At 45.4% G+C, this 23,082-nt stretch overlaps 1 pseudogene; it reads right to left on the bottom strand.

Annotated features, from left to right (window-relative positions):
* Window positions 1-10,190: 10,190 nt before the first annotated feature.
* LOC136497243 (protein FAR1-RELATED SEQUENCE 5-like) lies at window positions 10,191-12,799 on the bottom strand (annotated as a pseudogene).
* Between the last annotated feature and the right edge of the window lie 10,283 nt (window positions 12,800-23,082).

A 23,082-nucleotide genomic window follows, 5' to 3' on the forward strand; every position in this document is an offset into this window, starting at 1 on the left:
CCATTTTTGTGCCATGTCATCTATTTTGCGGATTCCTCGGTCATGTATAGCCGTTGGATCCTCGGTAGGAACGGAAGGTACCGTAGGATTTTCACGGGGATTGTAAGTTGCCTCTTCTGGCCATCATCAGAGTCTACCTCTAGGTACCTAGAGGATTTACACTTTGGACAGAACTTTGCATGCTCATGTTCGTTCCTAAATAGGACGCACCTCTTCAGACAAGCATGTATCTGCTCATATGGCATCTTAAGTGCTCGAAGGAGTTTCTGTGACTCATACATGCTCTTTGGCAGAATGTGGCCCTCCAGAAGCAGGGTGCCAATCACGGCCAACATCTTATCGAAGTGTTCTCGACTCAAGTTTAACTCGAACTTCAACCCCATTAAGCGTCCAATGGCATCCAGTTGAGATACCGTTGACCAATCGTGAAGGGGATTCTGTGCCGAGTCCATCATGTCATAGAACGCCTGTGCGGCTACCTCCATCTCCTCCTCACGTCCCTCATTGAACTATCCTTGGTGAAAGTCATCTAACATATCTGCTACCTCGGCATCAGCATCAAAAGCCTCCACCTGTGGTCTCACCACCTCCTCTCTCATACGATGGGCTTCACCTTGGTGGACCCACCGGGTGTAGTCTAGCATAAATCCATTCTTCACAAGATGTTTACCCATTTCCACCTTGTTTACCCTTATCCTGTTTCCACATTTGCTGCAGGGACACAAAACTAGGCAATGTCCTTTAGCAGCCTTGCCTAAATGCACTATTCAAGAAAGCATCGGTCTTGTTCATCCATTCCATGGTGTAATCACTCTGACTTCTCCAGCCCGTGTACATCCACTGACGGTCATCCATCCTCTAACATATGTATTAGCGAGTAATGTAACCATCAATTGCATCTACATGGTGTTCCTACTGTCTAATAGGTGAGGATAGGTCCTAATCCCACCCGCAGATGCATTGATGAGGTTAGTTTCCATGCTCTACTCCTATCCAAGACAGAATTTCAGCAGCACCTCCCCGCTGTTCTCTAGATACACGTCCTGCCAAAGAAGAGTGCGTATCTAGAGAACAACAGGGAGGTGATGCCGAAACTCTGTCTCAGATCGGAGCAGACCATGGAAACTAACCCATCTATGCATCCGCGGGCTGTCCAAAAATCGTGGACAATCCGAAACAGATACGATCATAGATATACAAAGATCTACATACCTCCAACCGTATCTCTTTCGAACGGGAGACGCCTAACTGGGTTATGCGATCTACGACCATGATACGGAAAGAGGGGTTATACCTAGGGTGGCAGCGGAGTCAGGCTAGTGGGGCCGTGGTGGGTCAGTGCAGTGGCAAGGCGATGCGGTGCAGGCAGACTGGCATGGCGACGGGAACTCCGACTCGGCTCCGACGGGCTCTTCTCTACAAAAATGGAACAAAATACTGTCATTTAAAAAAAATCGACATAACCTCCCTTGCACGGTGAGGTTTCCAAAACCTACAAAAAACAACAGCACGATGGCCGACAAGCACATATGTCTCAAGAGAAGCCATCTAGTTTGGATATCAATCCATGCAGAAGAATATATCCAAGTAGTACCACTACTTCTACTACTACTTCCACTATTGCTACTACTACTACCACTAGTTCTACTACTACTACCACTACTTCTACAACTACTACCACTAGTTCTACTACTACTACCACTAGTTCTACTACTACCACTACTTCTAATACTACTACTGCCACTAGCACTACTACTACAACTAATACTACTACAACTATCACTATCACGACAACAACAAGAGAGAGAGAGAGAGCATACCTAACAGGCGCCAGGCGTAGGGGCGGGCGGCGTCAGGGTTGGGGTCGCCGGAGTCGGGAACGGGGTCGGGCACGGGTGGCATCGGGGCGGGCGGTCCACGGGGCGTGGCCAAGGGCAGGGCCGGCTCCTACTCCTCCTCCTCCCCTCCTCCCCCTCCTCCTCCTCCTCCTCGCCTCCCCCTCCTCCTCCTCCTCCTCCCCTCCTCCACCCGCCGGCATTGGCGGGCCGGCGTGGGCGAGCTGGCCACGCTCGGCCACACGCGGGCGTGGGGGCGGGGGTGGGGGTGGGGGTGGGGGCAGGCGCCGGCGCGCGGCGCGTGGAGGGGCTGCGGTGGGCGGCGCGCGGCGTGGGGAGGGCGGCGGCGCGCGGCATTGGCGGCGGCCCGGTGGCTGGCGGGCGTGGGGGCGGCCGTGGGCGCGGTGCATGGGGAGGGTAGGGCGGCGCGCGGCGTCAGTGGCGGGGAAGGGCTGCGGCGGGTGGTGCGCGGTGCGGGGAAGGGCGGCGGCGCTCGGTGTCGGTGGCGGCCGGGTGGCTGGTGGGCGCGGCGCATGGGGAGGGGAGGGCGGCGCGCGGCGTCGGCGGCGGGGAAGGGCTTCGGCTGGCGGCACGCGACGCGGGGAAGGGCGGCGGCCTGGTGGCTGGCGGCGCGGCACACGTGGAGGGTAGGGCGGTGTGATGCACGCGGAGCGGGGAAGGGCGGTTGCGCGCAACGTCGGTGGCAGTCGAGGGGAGGGCGGCGTGGGGCTATCTTTCTGTGTGACTGCCCGTCCGAATTCGCCTAAGTGCCCCCACCCACCCCTTTGCCGAGCGCCGGATCAGGGAGGCACTCGGCAAAGAGGAAATTTCTAAAAAAAATTCAAAAACCCTCTTTGCCGAGCGCCTTATTCTTGGCACTCGGCAAAGACCCCCTTTGCCGAGTGCCATGCCCCGGCGCTCGGCAAAGTTTTTTTTTTTGTTTTTGGCCTCCAAATTTTTTGTGCATCCCTTTTAAAGTACCAGGAACTCCTCGTTATAATTTGAGGATTTTTTGTGGCTTTTTGATATATTTAGTTACTTTATTTCGTTTACTTGATTTTTTTTAAAAAAAATATAAATTTGAACTGCATGTGGTACGAATAATAGAATTTAATGATTCAAAAAATGATAGTCATGTTACTGAGTGTAGTGTGAGGCCGTATCTAGGAACAGACCCGAAGTTTCGGACATCTTATTCACGAAACACTGACCACGAACTTGCGTGCGAAGTATTTTTAAATTCTATAAAAAGCAAACGAAGCCCGAAAATCATGAAACTTGCTGAGATGTTGTGATATCGTATGTGGAGGCTATAATAAAAATTTCAGAAGATTTCATGCACGTTGTCACGTACGATGCTTATAAACTAGGACATCACTACATGTGACACATGTAGAGATGTTCTGGTTCACATGTAGAGATGTCCTGGTTTATAAGCATCGTACGTGACAACATGCACGAAATCTTTTGAAATTTTTATCATAGCCTCCACATACGATATCACGACATCTCAACAAGTTTCATGATTTTTGGACTTCGTTTGCTTTTTATAGAATTTAAAACACTTCGCACGCAAGTTCGCGGTCATGTTTCGTGAACAAGATGTCCGAAATTTCGGGTCTGTTCCTAAATACGGCCTCACACTACACTCAGTAACATGACTATTATTTTTTGAATCATTAAATTCCATTATTCGTACCACGTGCAGTTCAAATTTATATTTTTTCGAAAAAATTTCAAGTAAACGAAATAAAGTAACTAAATATATCAAAAAGCCACAAAAAAATCCCCAAATTTTAACGAGGAGTTCCTGGTACTTTAAAAGGGCTGCACAAAAAATTTGGAGGTCAAAAACAAAAAAAAAACTTTGCCGAGCACTGGGGCATGGCACATGGCAAAGGGGGTCTTTGCCAAGTGCCAAAAATAACGCGCTCGGCAAAAAGATTTTTTGAATTTTTTTTAGAAATTTCTGCTTTGCCGAGTGCCTTCACAGGAGCACTCGGCAAATATATTTCAAAAAAAATATAATTTTTTTATTCCTCCCTTTGCCGAGTGCCATAGTTGTTAGGCACTCGACAAAGACATTTTAAAAAAAATATTAAATCTTTACCGAGCGCCGTGTCAGGGGCACTCGACAAAGTATTTTCCAAAAAAAAAAATCTTTGCTGGCCGAACACCGTTACGCGGAGCAGCCTATGCCGAGTGCGGCGCTTTTATCAAGAGCCTGACACTCGGCAAAGAAGTCCTTCGCTGAATGTCCTTTTTTGTCGAGTGCCCGGCACTCGGCAAATAAGGTCTTTGCCGAGTGCCTGATTTTTGACACTCGGCAAAGGCCCTGTTTCCGGTAGTGGCTTAATAAAAACCTTGTTCTGCCTATCGAGACAGGTCGTTTGGGAGTCAAAGCAAACCAAAGGACGAGAATCGGTCAAGTTTGGCACTCCGATCCGATCCGATCCTCCTAATATAATGGAGGTAGAATCCAGAAAGGCTCACCACTGAGCTTCACGAGATGGGGATGGTGGAGATCCAAATAATGCTTCCAAAGGGTACTTTCGTCGATTACTGTATGGCTTCGGCGCGCATGTTCGATCTGATCCTCATTGGCGTGCGTGACACTTGATTTTAACCCATCTCTGATCTATACGATAATACGATATCTTCGCGGGGAACTGAAAAAAGAAACACCTTGAGTACCTGGTCAAGCTTTTAATTTGAAATGGAAAAAAACCGGCTATCGTATGTATTTTAATACTACAGGGCCGAATAGGCGAATATGAAACAACCAATTGGTTCTGGCTTGAATGAAGACCATGAAATTTCTAAGCTATGGCGCGACAGTCACGATACGCGTTTTTTTTTTCTATACAGCGCGTACGTCACATATATCCGCCCCTCCTTGTATGCCCTAGCTTCAGGCTTTCATGCTGCATCCTGCATGAGTGTACGTCCTTGCGAGAGGCTGAGTGTGTTTCCGCGGCAATACGTACAAATCACAATAAGGGCTCGTTCGTTTTGGATCGTCCCTGGTGAAGGCTGCCCTACAAATTGTATAAACGTTCCGGCCAGGAACGGTTCAGGAGGTGAATCCCTGGGAACCAAACAGGCCCTAATGGATAAGTACGTACGCAGGAGCAGGAGTAGCACGTCTCTGCAGCGTCGTGCGGAGAAGAAGGGCTTCCTGGCCAAGACCATGGAGCGGTGCTGGTCCCTCGGTGGCCGGCATCGTCCACGGCGGCCGACGACGCCACCGGGGTGCTTCATGCTGCTGGTCGGCCCCGAGAGGGAGCGGTTCGTGGTGCGCGCCGAGCGCGCCAGCCACCCGTTGTTCAGGGCGCTGCTCGACGAGGCGGAGGCCGAGTACGGCTTCCCGCGCCCGGCGGCCGAGCCGCTGCTGCTGCCGTGCGCCGCCGACGAATTCCTGCGGGTGATGTCGGAGGTGGAGTGGGATCATCAGGAGGAGCACGACGTCAGTAGCACGCGGCGGTCGGCCGCCGCCGCAGTTGCTGGTGCAGCAGCACCTTTGTCGTCGTCGCCGGCGTTGAGCTTCTTCTTGAAAGGAGGTGCCGCACGTGCAGGTTTCCAGAGGATGAGCCCCGGGCGCTTCTTGAATTAATTAGAGCATCCTAGCTTTTAGAGCTGCGGCCGAGCAACGTGACCTGGTTTATTCCTCGTAATGTGCTAGTTGTTAGAAATCAGTTGAGTGCTTGGCTTCAATAATATGAGGATATCGATGGATCATTTCACTCCAATCCTAATTTATTCCTCGTAATGTGGCCAATTGTTTGAGCAATGGGATAAGTTTGATACATTGTCACTTCATTCCCGTAAGTACAAGCACAGCACTTAGCAATGTGGTTACCTCATCAAAATTTATAAGATGCATCTTTTTAGTAGGTCACCCTAGCAAAGATTATCTGATCTTTTTCTAATTGAGTTATTATGAGTTTTTTTAAAGGTTTCCTTTCTTTGCGGTTTCTAATGGATTGGATTTGCATTTGTAGAGGCGAACTTAATTGCTAGGAGTTGTACATACATGCAGTGTTGCTAGGATAATATTATACTCGGGGAGGATAATATAATTTGCCCCCGAGTATCACGACTGGTTGGGGGCGGCGTGAGAGGATAAGGGTGGAAAAAATTTTTTCCTCAATCGCGCGCTACGCTTCTATCCATTGCGCACTCTTTTTTTCATTCCTACTGTCTCTAATACATGGGCCACGCCAGCGATTGGAGCGTGCACTGAGCTGCAGAATCTTGGCTCTGGGGACCATACTCGCATCCCTATCGGTATCAGCAGCTTTTCCACTCGGTGCAGTAGAAACGCAGGGGAAAGTTGAGGCGCCCGTGATGGAGCAGTGCAACTGAGAGGAGTGGTTTGCGTGCAAAAGTTTTATTATTGTACTTGAAAACTAGATATGCTCAAAGATTTGTATATGTAATCCAAAAGTAGAAAATTTTGAAATGTGGGTACAGTGATACTGCAAAGTTTGGTAGTGGTACTGCAAAGTCATAATCCAAAGTTTGCAAAATTGGTGGCTGAAGTTTGAGTTAAGTTTCTTTGGGATATAGAAGTGCGAATTCTATAAATGTGTTGCATGAAACCTCTGAATTTAGAGTGCAAAATTTACAATTAAAAAGTTTTTAGAGTTCAGTGTATGAAATTTTAGAATGTTATAGTTAAATGTGTCCTAGCATTTATGTTCAAAGTTTTTTAATTACAAAGTTTTTGGGTCTTTGAAGTGAAAAATTTTTGGACGATGGGAATACAAAGTTTTTAGTGTCTTAGTTCAAAGTTTGTTGATTCAAAGGAAAAGCATTTTATTCCCACCATTGATTACATATTAAACGTTTTCTCTCTTGTATTTTTTTCAAAATTGATTTCTGTTATTTTGTGTTCTAACCTATTATACTTCTACCTATATATGTAAGTGAAACCACCCCCGCCTGTTCACTACCCACACACCCACTATTCCGAAAGAGAAAAACAAATAAACTAGAGGGAAAAAACAGTGGCCGAGAATTGGTCTGAATCGTCAAAAGACAAAATAATCGACTTACGAAGAAAACTGAACTTCTGAAGTTAAATGGGCCTTCGACTGAAGCCAGAAAGAGGAACCGGACTCCAAAGTTCATGGGCCGAGACTTAGAATTCACACGCGAAACAACTTGCTGTGCTCGCGTGCAGCTACCCCGCCATAGTGCACGAGTCAATACCCCACCGAGCGCGCGTGTCGCTATCCCTCGTAGCATGCGTCCTGCCGAGTAAGATTGTCGTATTGCCTTCCATTCATTCTTTGACAAAAGGGAACACATGTGTGGGCTTGTGTCCGCAAGAAAGCACACATAAGTTACATAGCCATGTGGGATTCGGAGGCATCGTGATCTTTGGCTATGCTCTATGAAGGCTAGATGGTTCTCGCACAGTACTTGAATAGCTCATGTTGAAGTGCACAAGGTGGTCCAAAGTTGGTTTTGTTATGGCCGAGTCCAAAGAGACCTCACCCATATTGTTGTTGATTGAACAACAAAAACACTAATAAAATGAAAGGTGACATCGAGATCCACAACATGTTAGAGGATGATGAGAAAGCTGAAGGAAGTTCTAGAAAGATAAGTCTTTGCTGCTATGTGTTTGTATCTAACAAAAAGCTTGGTAATTCTCATATGGTTACTTTTGGTGACGTCTGTTGTTCGTGGATGTGGTCTGTTAAACATGTTAATTGGTTGGGCATGTCTAGCTCTTATTACAAGAGTCATGTTATTAGGTGTTACTCACCCCCCTTGTAATAATACAATGCAGTTTAAAAATTTTAAGATAATTTAAGAAAATACTTAAATAACGCGTGTACTCATGGATTTAACCAACTTAAGGAGTTTATCCCTCAAATTATGGTTTTGTTAAATTTTAGTGTAGACACCACACAAAATGTCTTATATTTCAGTACAAATTTTGTTTTAGAAGTCATAGAACACTTTATTTTAGGACAGACTATAGACTTGTCGCTAGTCTCTATCGTTTCTATGGTCTTATTCCAAACTTCTCATGCCTGTTTCTTACCCAAAAAAATAAAAAAAAAGCCTATGCTAACGGGAAACAAGTGAAAAAAGGAAAATAAAGTTGGGAGCCTTCACATCGCACCAATTTTACTCTTTGATGGATAAACTTGGTAGATCAAAACATAAACCCCTCAAGTCTCTCCACTCCCTCTCAACCCTAAAAGGGGGAAAACAGGCCGCTCCATAAAAGAGAAGTTCATGAGCTCCCCTGGTTTTGCGACTTTTACTTTCCATGATGCCCCCTAAAGGTACAGAGTATTGAAAACAACTCCCATTTTAGCGTATGCACCATGTATTAGTCAAAATGGTGCATAAATAGTGAAATTAGGAGCTGCAACACTACTTTAATATATGTAAAAATAAAAATGAAGCAGCTGTCCCAAGACACGATTATGATGATTTTAACAAGACCAAATTGTTTCTTGAAAATGACTGATATTTGATGAAATCATAAAGTGGAACTTAAGTGTTTGATCCATGATCACATTCGATAGGAAGAAGGCGAACTGAAAAGGTGAATTAATTAAACAAGCTAAGCAGCTGTCCCAAGACACGATTATGATGATTTTAACAAGACCAAAATTGTTTCTTGAAAATGACTCATATTTGATGAAATCTTAAAGTGGAACTTAAGTGTTTGATCCATGATCACATTCGATAGGAAGAAGGCAAACTGAAAAGGTGAATTAATTAAACAAGCTAAGCAGCTGTCCCAAGACATGATTATGATGATTTTAACAAGACCAAAATTGTTTCTTGAAAATGACTCATATTTGATGAAATCTTAAAGTGGAACTTAAGTGTTTGATCCATGATCACATTCGATAGGAAGAAGGCGAACTGAAAAGGTGAATTAATTAAACAAGCTACTCTCACTGAACTTTATTTCCCCAAAAGAAATGGCATCAGACTGCGAGATGATTGATTTGCCTAGCTATGTTCCATCAGCGCACCTTGCGCCCAGACGCCCGGCTTCAGCGCGCATCCGGACGCACCTAAGGTCCGACCGGTTGTCCTGTTTGGATTCGAGTCGGACGCAACCAAATAACAGTTTCGATTCGAGTCGATCACACCAATCAGAAAAGAGCTTCACTCGCCAGTCGTGGCATCCCACGCTCGCGGGCGGCCGGTCCCCCTGCCGCGCCGCTCAGTCCCCAAGCCATCCCGCCTGCGCCACCCATCCCCTCACCTGTGCCCCTACACAGCAGTCATCGTGCCCAGATATCTCATCTCCTCTCTAACGTGGGGTTCCCCGCAGGGCGTCATCCCCCGCCGATTGTTGAGGGCCGTGAGGTAGATCTATGGTTATAGGGATTCAAGGAGGGCTCAAGCTTCGTCTACGGTAGATTGGAGTCTCGTGTTGCAATTGCCAGGGGCAAGGAGGTGGTGGAGACTAACCCTTCTTCTTCAAAATAGCATGTAAGATGTACATCTATGACCCCATGTCGCAATTTGCTTGAGTTGTGTTGTTTTAGACTACAAATTTCTGAACATTGACGATTTGGAACCATACTTTTGCAGTAGATGCTCTGTTTTACTACTGAAATGTGTGTTATAATGCTACTGAAAACACTTACCAGAGTCCACTGCAACAAGAATTCTAGGTGCCTGTGTATACCATGACTAGCTACTCTATATTTACTACTGAAATGTGTATTACAATACCACTGAAACACTTACCAGAGTCCACTGCAACAAGAATTCTGGGTGCCTTGTGTACACCTGGACTAGATGCTCTGTTTTACCACTACTGAAACATGTGTTACATTACTCCTGAAACACTAAACCAGATTGAACTGCAACAAGAATTCTAGGGAGCCTGTGTGTTCTATGATACCCCTATTTTGTAGTTTCCTCACATCTGTAACAAAATGTGAACTAAACCAAATTTGCAACACTCTGAAACAGTGCAGGAAGGCATGATTGAAGGAGTCACAGAACTCATAGTACGTAACGTGGAAGCTAGATATCTCAATGAAAGGTGGCCTTGTAGAAAAGAAAAGGCGATATAAGTTACCACAACTGATGTAAAATAAACAATAAACATATAAGCAAAATCTACTAGAACAAAGATGAACGAAGTGTTAAACCAAAAAAAGATTCAGTTCATAAAACTAAATTGTGACCAATAATAAACTTCATTGTGACAATCAATGCACAATATATTACTATAGAAGTGTTCAAGCAAATGGTCAACAGAATACTTAAAGTTGTACACAAGCTAAATACAACTATGTCTTTAACTTATAACTTAATGTGGCTCATATATACATTTATTTTTGCTGAAGCAAGATAAATCTATAGCTTTAACTCGATGTCCCTTAGATGCTTTGCTGCTGCCACGTATTTGCATGTCTCTACACCATGGCCTTCTTCGTGGCATACCAAGCACGCCGAGTCTTTGGCTTTGGTCTTCCTAACCTTGGACTTGTTCTTCTTGATTGCTTTATCTTTCGCTTGTCGAACAATGGTCTTCAAACGGTCGACCTTGTCCTTGGGCCTTCCCTTTGGATCTTTTGTTGGAGGGTTCTTGAACTTTGTTCGATTCACCCCTCCCTCCACCTCCTTTTCACTCCCAACTGTATTTGTGGATCATTTTGCCGTGAAATCAATGCTCGGGTGGTTGCCTTCACCTTTTCCCTTAGCTGGTCGATCCCTTCTGAACCCACCATGTACTCTTCTGGCCTGACACAAGCATCAGCTACAAGTTGTGTCATTTTCCTATACATCGCATTGTATCTCAGCTTGTTTGTCACTAGAACACCAAACACTGGTTCAGGGCCTGACAAATGTTGAGGCACTTTCAGCATTGCTTCTTTTGACCACCTATGCAGTAGGTACTTCTGTGGTATGTGCTGCACATCAAGTGTGGTAAAGACTTTCAGGATGTGGGGACATAGGAGACCATCTTGATCAAAGATGTTGCAAGAGCATGTGTATGTTTCAAACCCCTGATTTGCAGCAACATTGTATGTTTTCAATGTCGCCTCACCTACCTTGTATACTCGTTTCACCACCTAGAACACAAAGGAAATATTATATGTTTTCAGAATTAGAAACTATAAAACAGGGGTATCATGGAACACAAAGGCACCCAGAATTCTTGTTGCAGTGGACTCTGGATAGTGTTTCAGTAGTAATGTAATAGATGTTTCAGTATTGGTAAAATAGAGCATCTAGTCATGGTATACACAGGCACCTAGAATTCTTGTTGCAGTAGACTATGGTTAGTGTTTCAGTAGTAATGTAATGCATGTTTCAGTAGTAAAACAGAGCATCTACTGCAAAAAGTATGCTACAACAGAGATGTGCAGTCTGAAACAACATAATTCAAGGAAATTGAGGCATGAATGTACACCTTACCTACACTATCATTTGGTAGCCCTCTTTAGCAATCAAACCTATAGTTAATGCCGTTGAATCACGTAGGACCTCTTGGAACTTGAAGAAAACACTTCTGGTGTAGAACTTAGATGCTTGCCTCTCAATTTCAGACCTCCACCACAACAGTGGATTTGTCGTTTCACCTTTGGCTGCTTCTCGATACTCCTTCTCAATCCTTGTCTCCATTATGTACTCATACTAGGTAAGGAACTTCAACACCAAGTCCTGTGGGTGCACCATTTTCTTGAATAATGCATTCATACTCTCAGATCTCCCTATTATGCTTGTGAAGGGAAAGAAGCATTCCCTGAAATATGCAGGCGCCCACATAGACTTGGTCAAAGACATGTTCTAGAAGTGCTTGTTGCCATGCATATCATACTTCACCTCTATGTTATGCCACAACATTTTGAACTCTTCAGGTGACTCGGTGAAGTTGATGCAATAGCCAAACTCGTCTATAAAATCTGGGTTGTTCCTGATTAACCAACCAAACTTCTCACAAGGTTTGCTCACCACATGAAACTTGTAGCACCTGTGTGTTGCACAAGGGAATACATGTGCTATTGCAGCTTTCATGGCCCTGTCCTAATCAGTCATGATATTGGTTGGTGCCATCCCTCCCATTGTAGCCTTGAGTGTTTGCAACACCCACACAAAGGTTTCAGTAGTCTCATCCAGATGCAGAGCACAAACCAGTAGGATGCTTTGAGTGTGATTGTTGATCCCAACAGTCGGCGCAAAGGGCATGTTGTACCGGTTAGTGCAGAACGTCGTGTCAAAGAATATGCAATCCCTGAAGCACTTGTACAACTCCCTTGATTTGCCATCAACCCAAAACAACCCCCTCACTGCATTCTCAACATCTAGCTTGATAGCATAGAAGAAGCTAGGGGCTCTCATCTTGCAACTTTTAGGAAGTACTCTAGGATAGCATCCATGTCTCTATACCGTACTCCTACCCTCAAGTGTGTCCTCATGTTGTAGACATCCTTACTATTGAATGTTAGGTTTCCCATGCCTCCATGAAAGTCTCCTAACACCGACATGATCTGCATGGTGGATATGTTCTGATGTAGTGTCTTCAACAGCTCATAATCTGCCCATGATATTCATCTGTGGGACCACAGCTGCTTTACCCTGCCCTTTATCTTCACCATACGGTGTGTGTGTGTTCTGCTTGAAACACCATGACTCTCCACCTTCCCTCACATAGACCCATAGCCATGTGTGCCTTACAATCTGCCTTCTTCAACGTGCTCCGCTTCCTTGTTGCAGTTGTCATTACAGTTGTTGTGCTTTTCTTCTTGGATGCAGTCAGTTGCTAATGATGATGCATTACTTGATGCACTGTCTTCCTTTTCACCAAGTGTAATCCTTGCATGCGAACACTCAAACTCCTTCCTTATCAACAACTTACTCACACGGCTATTTCTCGATGAGCCCACCCTGATACTGAATCCCATCTTGAATGCATAAACATTGTACACCCTCCTTACTTCCTCTAATGTATCACACTCCATTCCTTCAAATGGAATCACCGACTGGAAGCTTACAACGTCCTCTTCTTCTTCATCCACCACCTCATCATCATTTATATCTACCTCAACAACCTCACATGGCTGACCTTCTACCCCATGGGAAAGACTCTAATCAAGATTAGGGCCAACTGGAACCCTACATTGTAAATGTGTTGTCTGATTACACATGTAGTCAACAGCAAATAATTATTTTGATGTAAACAAACAAATTAAGTTACAGTGTGCCTAGAAACATACTTCTGAAACATAGACAACCATGTTAGCACTCGAAGTTGCAGCAATAGGCATGTTAGCGCTTGAAGTTCTAGCAATCTGATGATGTCTAAGTGATGGTATTTCTCCCATCAATCATGCCCTCCTACACATTTCAGAGCGTTGCAAATTTGGTTTAGTTCACATTTTGTTACAGATGTGAGGAAACTACAAAATAGGGATATCATAGAACACACAGGCACTCATAATTCTTGTTGTAGTTCAATCTGGTTTAGTGTTTTAGGAGTAATGTAACACATGTTTCAGTAGTGGTAAAACATAGCACCTAGTCATGGTGTACACAGGCACCCAAAATTCTTATTGTAGTGGACTCTGGTAAGTGTTTTAGTAGTATTGTAACACACGTTTTAGTAATAAAACAAAGCAGCTAGTCATGGTATACACAGGCACCTAGAATTCTTGTTGAAGTGGTGTCGATGCAGAAAGTGACCAACAAGTAAATATTTGTAGTTTTGCCATACGTTGTGATCAGAGGTGGCCTAGCACTCAATGACACAAGGTTTATACTGGTTCAGGCAACGTGCCCTACGTCCAATTTGAATCGGTCGGTGACTTTATTCCTATGCCCAGGTGCTTAAAGTTTGTAGTGGGGTTACAAACGGGAAGGAGAAAGATGGGGGCACAAGAGGTCCAGCCAGGCTTCGGTCGGAAGGGCCGAGAGCGGCAGGAGCTCCGCTATGAGCTAAGTGTTCAAGCGTGTGCTTGAGGATCAAACCTAGTGGTTCTGTGGTTGTGTACTAGGGAACTTGATCGATCTAGTGAAAATGGAATGACTTGAATGTTGGGAGAGAGCACATCCCCTTTTATAGATGAAGGGGATGGCCTTACAAGTGAGAGGGAGAGAGTACATATACTTCTAAGTCTTGTTGCCCACGCCAGTGGGTACAGGATGATGGTAGGCGCCCACAACACTGTTGGATGTCGGTTGCAGATGCCCAGAGGCATGTGGGGAGTTTTACCATGTCCACTCGGTATGGTAAATGCTAGCGCCCATAACACTATTGATGCCCAGAGGCATGTGGGGGAGCCTTACCATACGAGAGTTTAATGGCGCCCACAATATTGTAGGGAAAATGTCGACACCTACAACACGGTGTGTCAGGGAGGTTGCATAGTACTATTTCTGTAGGCATACAGGGTATGGTCCCTGGTATTGTGGTTTGACTTGTGCGCCCTGCCTTGCTTTCTCCATTCGTTCCCTGGTCATTTCCGAGCGGGCGTCCCCGATTGGTTGGTCCCAGTCGGCTCTGATTGCGCCAGTCGGAGAAGAACAGCGAGCGGGGTTTTTGCGTACCCCGGTCAGAGACTGTGGGGTCGGAGTCTAAAGTGGTGCTTTGGCCTGGCCTTCTGGTTGGAGAGGCTGTCTGGAGGCGGCTAGGAGACCGAAGTGAATGCTCCTGGTCGAGAGGTGGACCGGAGTCAGAAAACTGGGCGCTGCTCCTCCTCGGCTAGACCTTCCAATTGGTGATTGGATCACCTTTCTGGCCCATGAGTTGCACACTGTCTGCTTGGGCCAAGCCTTTGCGAGGAAACCGGTCTGCGAGGGACCCCGGGTTTATGAACCTGACAAGTGGACTCTGGTAAGTGTTTCAGTAGTATTGTAACACACATTTCAGTAGTAAAATAGAGAATCTACTGCAAAAGTATGGTTCCTAATCGCCAATGTTCAGAAATTTGTAGTATGAAACAACACAACTCAAGCAAATTATGACATGGGGTCATAGATGTACATCTTACATGTTGTTTTGAAGAAGAAGGGTTTGTCTCCACCACCTCCTTGTCCCTAGCAATTGCAACATGAGACTCCAATCCACCGTAGATGAAGCTTGAGCCCTCCTTGCGTCCCTCTAACCTAGAGATCTGCCTCACGGCCCTCAACAATCGGTGGGGAATGACGCCCCATGGGGAACACCACATTGGAGTGGAGATGAGACACTTGGGCATGATGACTACTAGTGGATGGGCACGGTGAGGGGATGGGCGGCATGGCGGGATGGCTAGGGGACTGGTGAAAGGTCCTTGTTTAGTTTAGGCAATTAAGTGACAACTTAGGTGGACTAATTGTGTTTAATGTGAGACACACAGGTAATTAGTCCACATGTACATGTGTGTGAGCAACATATGCCATGGAGGTGAAAATGGTTTGGAGATGTTGCAAAGCTCACACATGTGATGAAGGAGCTCATTGCATATGAGACATGACATGGAGTCATGTGACTAAGGTGGAGAAGATCAAGACAAGACTTGGCTCGATAGACTAGTTCCAAGTGTGAAGGGCAAGTTGAGTGATGACTTGGCAGCTGATGGACCGAAGCAACAGAGAAGAGCAAGTGAAGTCAAGATCAATGAACCAATACAGGTCATGTGATGATGAAGTGGATCATATCATTTGTGATTGGTTGGTGCATATGTTGCATCAACATTGCAGGAGATGGAATGGAATGCACAAGGTGAAGGTATATTTGTAGGGCATGTCATTTCACTGGTCAAAGGTTGTGTAGAGAAGTACATGACCGGGGTTAGGATAGATTGCCGTACTATTAAGAGGAGCAAACTTGTTTGCATATCAGTCATCTAGTGCCACTTGAGCGATCTAACTTTGCATATGCGTTAGGATCAAGTGGCATTGTGAAAAGAGCGCTAATCCTTTGGGAAATGTTTGTGAAAAGCTAACACACATGCATGAGATGGTGTTCACTTTGTGGTGTTAGCACATTTGCAAAGGTGTTAGAAAAGGCGAAGAAGAGGATGCAAAATCGGGCTCGAAGTGCTGCCTAGGTGGCACTGCCACCCCTGGTCCTGATGGCACCTTCACCACTAGGGCGGCGCCCAACTAGAGGCCAAGAGGGAGGAGTTGGCTGGTGCCCTAGGGAGGTCATCGCCACTGCCTATTTGGTAGCACCGCCACCCCTAGGGTAGTGCCCACCAGACCGAGGTCGAGAATAGTAGTGGGTGACTTGGTCACAGCCATGTTCGGCGTGCACCGCCATGTGGAGGGCGATGGCACCGCCTAGGGCTGTCCAGTACACTGTCCCATTTTTTCAGAGAGCATGGTTTTCGGGGTGTTGGCCGACATGGCACCGCCACCCCCTGTCTGGTGCCACCACCGCCTGTCTAGAGCCCCAACGGCTAGTGAAACTAGTGTTGGATGATCGTTGGAGGGGCACCGCCACCCCATGTCCAGTGCCACACCGACATGTCTGGTGACCCCGCAGAAGCTGACTTAAAGGGGTAACGGCTTTATTTGCTTGTGGGCTTATAGATAGGGCTAGTGGCCAGCCTTGGCACATGCTTGGGACCCTTGGGACTTAGTGTCCATGCTTGGGGAGTGCTAGGAGAGCCTCTAACTCACTTGTGCTTGCAAGAGTGTGAATCGATTACGACTGAGTGATTCTAGTGCGATTGCTTTGTGAGATTGCATCGAGTGGCACTAAGTGATGGAGTTATAAGCCGGTGGTGCTTGTTACTCTTGGAGGTTGCCACCTCGTAGATGGCATGGTGGTGGTCTCCGTCAAAGCACGCAAAGAAGATTGCACGGTGCTTCGGATAAGTGATTATGAGGGGGATTGTGCTCACCCCATAGGAGCCGCGAAGAGTAACACTAGTAGAGCATTTTATTGAGCTATCCTCACTTGTGGGTAGGTTCTTATGGTGCCCAATATGCGGTCTTAGTGGGTGATGCCAATTAGCCACCGAACCACTAAGTGAGCGGTCGACATAACGGAGACTAGCGTGTTGGCAAGCACATGAACCTTGGGAGAAAAATCACTGTGTCATCCTTGTCTCCCTATTGGTTTGCATCCCCGTTACACAAGCTTGCATTTACTTTCATATACATTGCACTCATGTAGTTGCTCTTGTAATTAGTTTGCTTGTGTAGCTTTCTAGTTACCTTCTTGCTTGTGTAGCATAGAAGTATCTCCCTTGCGTGGCTAATTTGGTTTTAGTAACCTTGTTGGTCACATTGCTTAGTTTGTGTAGCTAAGTAATTTGTGCTCTCTAATTTGACATTAGTTTCCTTGTTATTGAGCATTGCTAGTAAGCTTATGAGCTTTGTGCTTTTGGTTACTAGTTGTGTAGGAGCTCCCCTGTGCTTGAAGTACTAGTGGCATATGTTTGTGTGACCTTGCTCCTAGAATTGGTTAGGTAAGCTCTAGCTAGCCCGGCACCTTAGTTGCTTGTTTAGGATCTTTTCAAGGTGCTTGATAACTTAGATAGAGGGGTGTAGCCTTGGCTAGACCGATAGTTTTAATTTTGTTTTGTTATGGTTAGCCAACAGCGATTAATTTTAGAAAGGACTATTCACCCCCCTCTAGTCCACCATCTCGACCCTACACAGTGGTATCGGAGCTTGGTCTCTCATTTGTGGTCTTCACTAACCCGAGAGGATGGCAAACTATGGGCTAGATGTTGAATGTCCACACATATTTGATGACACACTTTGCACGTTGGAGAAATTGGATGACTTGTAATTTTAAGTTTATGTCTCCTCAAATGTGGTGGATCATAGATGTGGGCTTTTCTCATGTGATTGATAGAAAGGATGCAACTCAAGCGCAAAATAAATGCCTACATCTCGATTGCCAAGCTACTAACATTTTCTATCAATCTATGAAAGATAACATATTTGGTGAGATCATGGATATGAAGTCCGCCCATGAGATTTGGATTTATCTCAATAAGAAATATGGGGCGATCTCCCATGATGATGATGATCACAAGGAGGAGACACATGAGGATGTTGAGCATTGCCATAATTCGGTGATTGTGGAAGATTGCTCCACCTCATGGTCAAGTAATGATGATGATCATCATGCCACAAGATCACTTGATAAGGTTGATGATGATGCCACAAGTGATGCAATTGATGATGATACTCCATGCACACTTGATGGTGATGATGATGGTTCATGCTCTGGATATGAGAGTGATGCTTCTACAAGCTCTCCAACATCACCACATTGCTTCATGTCACATGGTGATGCAAAGGTATCTATTGGTGGTGTGATCGTTGATTGTGATGATCCAAATTTTGAGCTTGTATGCAAACTCACTAAGGCTTTAAGAAATGAGATGGCAAAAACATGTAAATTGGAAAATGAAAACTCATTTCTAAAGAACACATGTGAACAACAAAAGCATCTACTTTATATTACTACTTGTTCACATGAGGAGCTAAAATTGGCTCATTAGGAACTTAGTGGTACAAGACCATGCTTTTCTCACTAAGGAACTTTCCAATGAAAAGACTAAAACTAGTGAGAGCTCATCACTTGGGTCAAATGATTAATCACATAATGTTGCTAACCCATGTGATGTAGGCAAGAAGTATGTATCCACCTCTTGTGATGATTTATTAGATATGCCATGTTCTTCACATATAGATGCTTGTTCTTCTTCTATGTCTTGTGAGACTAACCTTTTGAAGGAGAACAATGAGCTCAAAAAGGAAGTGAAGAATTTGAGCAACAAGCTAGAGAGGTGCTACAACTCAAAAGTCACCTTTGAGCATTTGATGAAGACTCAAAGAAACTTCGGTGACAAGAGTGGCCTTAGCTTCAAGAAGAAGATGACAAAGGGCAAAAGAAAAAGAGAAAATAAGATGAAGAATGAAGCACATGAGAAGCTTTCTCATTTCATGTGCTATCGATGCCATGAAGTTGGTCACCATCATGATTAATCCCCTAAGATTGAGAAGCTCAAGAAGATGAAGGAAGAAGAGAGGCTCAAGCATGTCAAGTGCTTCAAGTGCCACACCACCCCACCGCCACCTGCGTTCATCGCCTCCACCATTCCATCCATGCCGGTTGCCTGCCTCCCACCTGCTCCTCCTTTTGCACCTCGACCTAGCACCAGATTGGAGTGATGCATATGAGATTAGGAAGGGATGTGTCGTCCGTCAGGGGCAACTCACTCAGCAGTAGCGATGAGGAGGCAAATGCTAGGTGGGGACATGGTCATGGGCGTCTAGCAGCGAGGAAGGTCCCCAATAGTAGGGCACGAGGGGGTCTGGCAGCAAGCAAGGTTCCCAACAGCAAGGCAGGCCAAGCATATTCAAGCAAAGGATGAACCAACATCCCTGTGAAGAAATCTCCAATGAAGAAGGTCCCGAACCAGCAAGGTATGGCATCAAACATGTAGCTCCTAGGTACCTAAAGCATCTCATATGCACATTTTCAGAATTCGTAAATGCAATACACATGATGATAGTGTGTTCAATGTATGTTGGTGGTGCTTGCTAGCCAATAGATGCATATGTCCAGTGGCTGCAGATATTGAAGGAATACACTACTATAGGATTCTTTTTAGGCGGCGACACCCTTTTTTGATTGGAGGCGAGCAGAACTTTTGACCACCTCTGTTATCTTTAGCCAGGCCAGCCTCCCAAGCAGCCACCTCGGTTAATGTTTAACAGAGGTGGTCGACTTAAAGAGACCGCCTCGGTTAATAAGCCATTAACCGAGGCAGTTGGCTTAACGCAACCGCCTCCGTTAATCCATTAACCAAGGAGGCCATTGTAAAGCAACTGCCTCCATTAATATGTGATTAATGGAGGTGGTTTTCCTTACAATGCCTGCCTATGTTATTCCTGTGGCTATAAATGTACCCAGCCGCTGCCCCCTTCTTCCTCACGGCTCCTCTTCTGATTTTTAGGGTTTTGAGCTCCAAAACACTAAAAATTGTGCAAAATTTATGGGGGAGAAGTTTTGCTCTTGTTTTGTTCAAGGAGGACACTGCAAAAGGTAGATACATGCTCTCCAAACCTCATTTGTCGCACTTCTTCATCAATTCATTTGGGCCACCTTTTCATGGAGGAGAGAGAAACTGCTATTTCTTTAGCTCTAGATCTATTCTCTCTTCTCTTTAGCTATTTATTTGTAATAATATATGCTTTGTGGAATATTGTTTGCAGGTATGGACAATAGTTCTGAATGGATGTACCGGATGAAGAGAATGGAACTGCAATACCTAGTTCATGTGAGGAAGTTTATTGCGACTGCAAAAGCTCACCGTGAGAGTCTGAATCTGATGGCAACCATATGTCCTTGTTCGCACTGTATGAACATGAGAGCCCACGTAGATAGCAAGGTGCAATCTCACTTGATCAGGTTGGTTTCGTCAAGGATTGCATAGTCTGGACTTTTCACGGTGAAAAAGTAGATGCTACTAGCGGTGCGTCAGGAGGGAACTCGTCGTCGTCGACAACGGTCAATGCAGACCATGTAGGACGACAACCCACCTCCTCCTCATCATCAGCAATGGTCAATGATGACAATGCTCGTGATTACATCATGATGGAGGACTTATTCCAAGACATGGCTGCTGACGACAATGGTGGTGGGGATGCTTATGAGGAGGCTATTGTGAGGGACCCAGAGGGTGTAGAACTTTTGGAGGAAATAGCTAACCGCCTCGACGAGGATAACATTCTGTTTGGGAGCCTAAGGTGGCTAGGAGAATTTTAGAGACATGAAGTAGGCGGCATTTGACCCGCTCTATAAGGATTGTCTGAAGCATTGGATGGCACTTCGTTTTAACCTCCTAGATGCTGATGTTGAAGGCTCGGCATGGCTGGTCCGACACTAGCTTCAATGAGCTCTTAAGTGTCCTTGCTAACACATACCTAAAGGATAACAAGGTGTCCGCCAATACCTTTTGGGTGAAGAAGCTGATCCAGCTAGTGGCGATGAAACTTATAAAGTTTTACGCTTGCCCTAACCACTGTATCCTTTATCGGGGTGAGCAGTATGAGAAGTTGGAGAGCTACCCGCATTACGGCATGAGTCGATATAAGAGGAACATTGGTTATTGCATGGATGCGAATGATGATGGAGCCTTAGATGGGCCAAAGAAGAAGGGGGCCAAGAAGAAGGGGGCGAAGAAGAAGCAGATCTTGTCTCAACGGGACGAGGAAGAAGAGAGTTACATGTAGAGGAAAAGTCCTGCACTATTGATGTGGTACCTACCTATCATTGATTGTCTATGGGCTATATTTGGGAACCCCGAGGATGCCAAGATGATGTCCTGGCATGTATCTGGTGATCGCATGAAGGACGATGGCAAGCTACGGCACCCTTTCAATGGCAAGCAGTGGAAGTATTTCAATGCCACATTCTTAGAGTTTAGCAAAGAGGCACGGAATGTTAGGTTCGCATTGAGTACCGACTGGATGAACCCATTCGATGACCTTAGTAGCTAGCACAACACTTGGCTGGTCATCCTCACTATCTACAACCCACCTCCTTGGCTATGTTAGAAGTGCAAGTACCTTCTATTGACCATGGTTATTTCCAGACTGAGGCAGCCCAACAATGATATAGATGTGTTCCTGGAGCTGCTCAAGGAGGACATGAAGATACTATGGAAAAAGGGGTCGAGATGATGGATGCATCCCTAAGGAAGAAGTTCACTCTAAATTCTATAATCTTTGTGACCATCACCAATTACCTTGGTCTTTTTTCACTGTTGGGGTAGATCAAAGGGAAGGCCAGCTGCGTAGTTTGCATCAACGGTACCTACTACACTTAACTTAAGGGATCCAACAAGATGGTGTACACATGGCACTGACAATTCCTTAACAAGAAGCACTGGCACTGAAGGGATACAATGAATAAATACTTCGACAACTAGGCCGAGCCGCAACTTGATGAACCTGAACGAACTAGGTACGGGGAAAAGGTGTTTGGCATGGTTAATGACATGGAGGTCGAGTTCAGAAAGAAGAAGAAAGATAGAGGGGACAACGACAAGGAAGAGAAAGTGGGATAAGATGGAGGAACCATTTGTCACTATTCCTTTCAAGAAGTTGATTTTCTTCTAGTACCTATCATACTAGAAAACACTAGATACACCCCATGCCATCGACTGCATGCACCTAGAGAAGAATGTATTCAAAAGCACCATCACTGTCTTGTGAGACATCAAGGGGAAGACAAAGGATGGTCTAAAGTCATGAACGAATCTTGTCAACCTGGGCATCAGGCATGACATTCACCCGCAACCATCAACGCAGAACGGGAAAGTCGATCTCCCAGGTGTGGTCTACAACCTGACGAAAGATGAGAGGAGGGTTGTGTGCTAGTGGCTTAGGGGTGTCAAGGTGCTGACCAGTTTCTCTTCCAGCATCAAGGGCCTAGTCTCGATGAAAGACCTCACAATGACCAACTACAACTCACATGACTGCCACTTCATGTTGACGGTGTTCCCTCCAATTATGATTAGGGCCATCAGTCTAGAGTATGTGAAGATGGTGATCACATGGATATGCTACTTCTTGGATGTGCTTCTTCTTTAACTGCATCACCTAGAAGGTCATCGATGAAGCTGAGCTACTACTAGAAATATCGACTTCTATGACGAAAATCTTAATGACGAATCTAAAATCATCATAGAAGATCGCTTTTTATGACGAATATTTCTGTTTCATCATAGATTAGTGGTGACAATCCTGCAACCCTTCCTTTCTATGACAAAATCATGCATCATCACAAAAAATGTCATGGAAGAGCGCATGGTTTCATCATAGATCAGTCACGCGCTCATCTGTGATGATCTCCTTTAAAACTACGACGAACAGGGCTTCGTCATTGAACTAATTACACATCTATGACTAACAATATTCAATCTATAACGAATGGATTCATCATAGATCTCCACATGGTACTTTCTCCATCCAACGTGTACCTGTGGGACCTACAGTTACTCATCCGTGATGCTCATCCGTGATGCTTGTAATTCATCATAAAAGTCTCTGCTTGATCATATCTCCACGTGACGTGTACCTATGGGACCCTTCTCCATCCGATGTGTACCTATGGGACCAATAGTTACTCATCCGTGATGCTTGCAATTCATCATAAAAGTCTTCGCTCGGTCCTTTCTCCGTCCAACATGTACCCATGGGACCCTTCAGCATCCGATCTATGGGACATGACGGCTTACATGTCACGTGTACCTGTGGGAGCATTCTCCATCTCCATCCGACTTGAGGG

This window comes from Miscanthus floridulus, chromosome 12, assembly GCF_019320115.1.
Source record: "Miscanthus floridulus cultivar M001 chromosome 12, ASM1932011v1, whole genome shotgun sequence".
In the NCBI taxonomy this organism is placed as follows: domain Eukaryota; kingdom Viridiplantae; phylum Streptophyta; class Magnoliopsida; order Poales; family Poaceae; genus Miscanthus; species Miscanthus floridulus.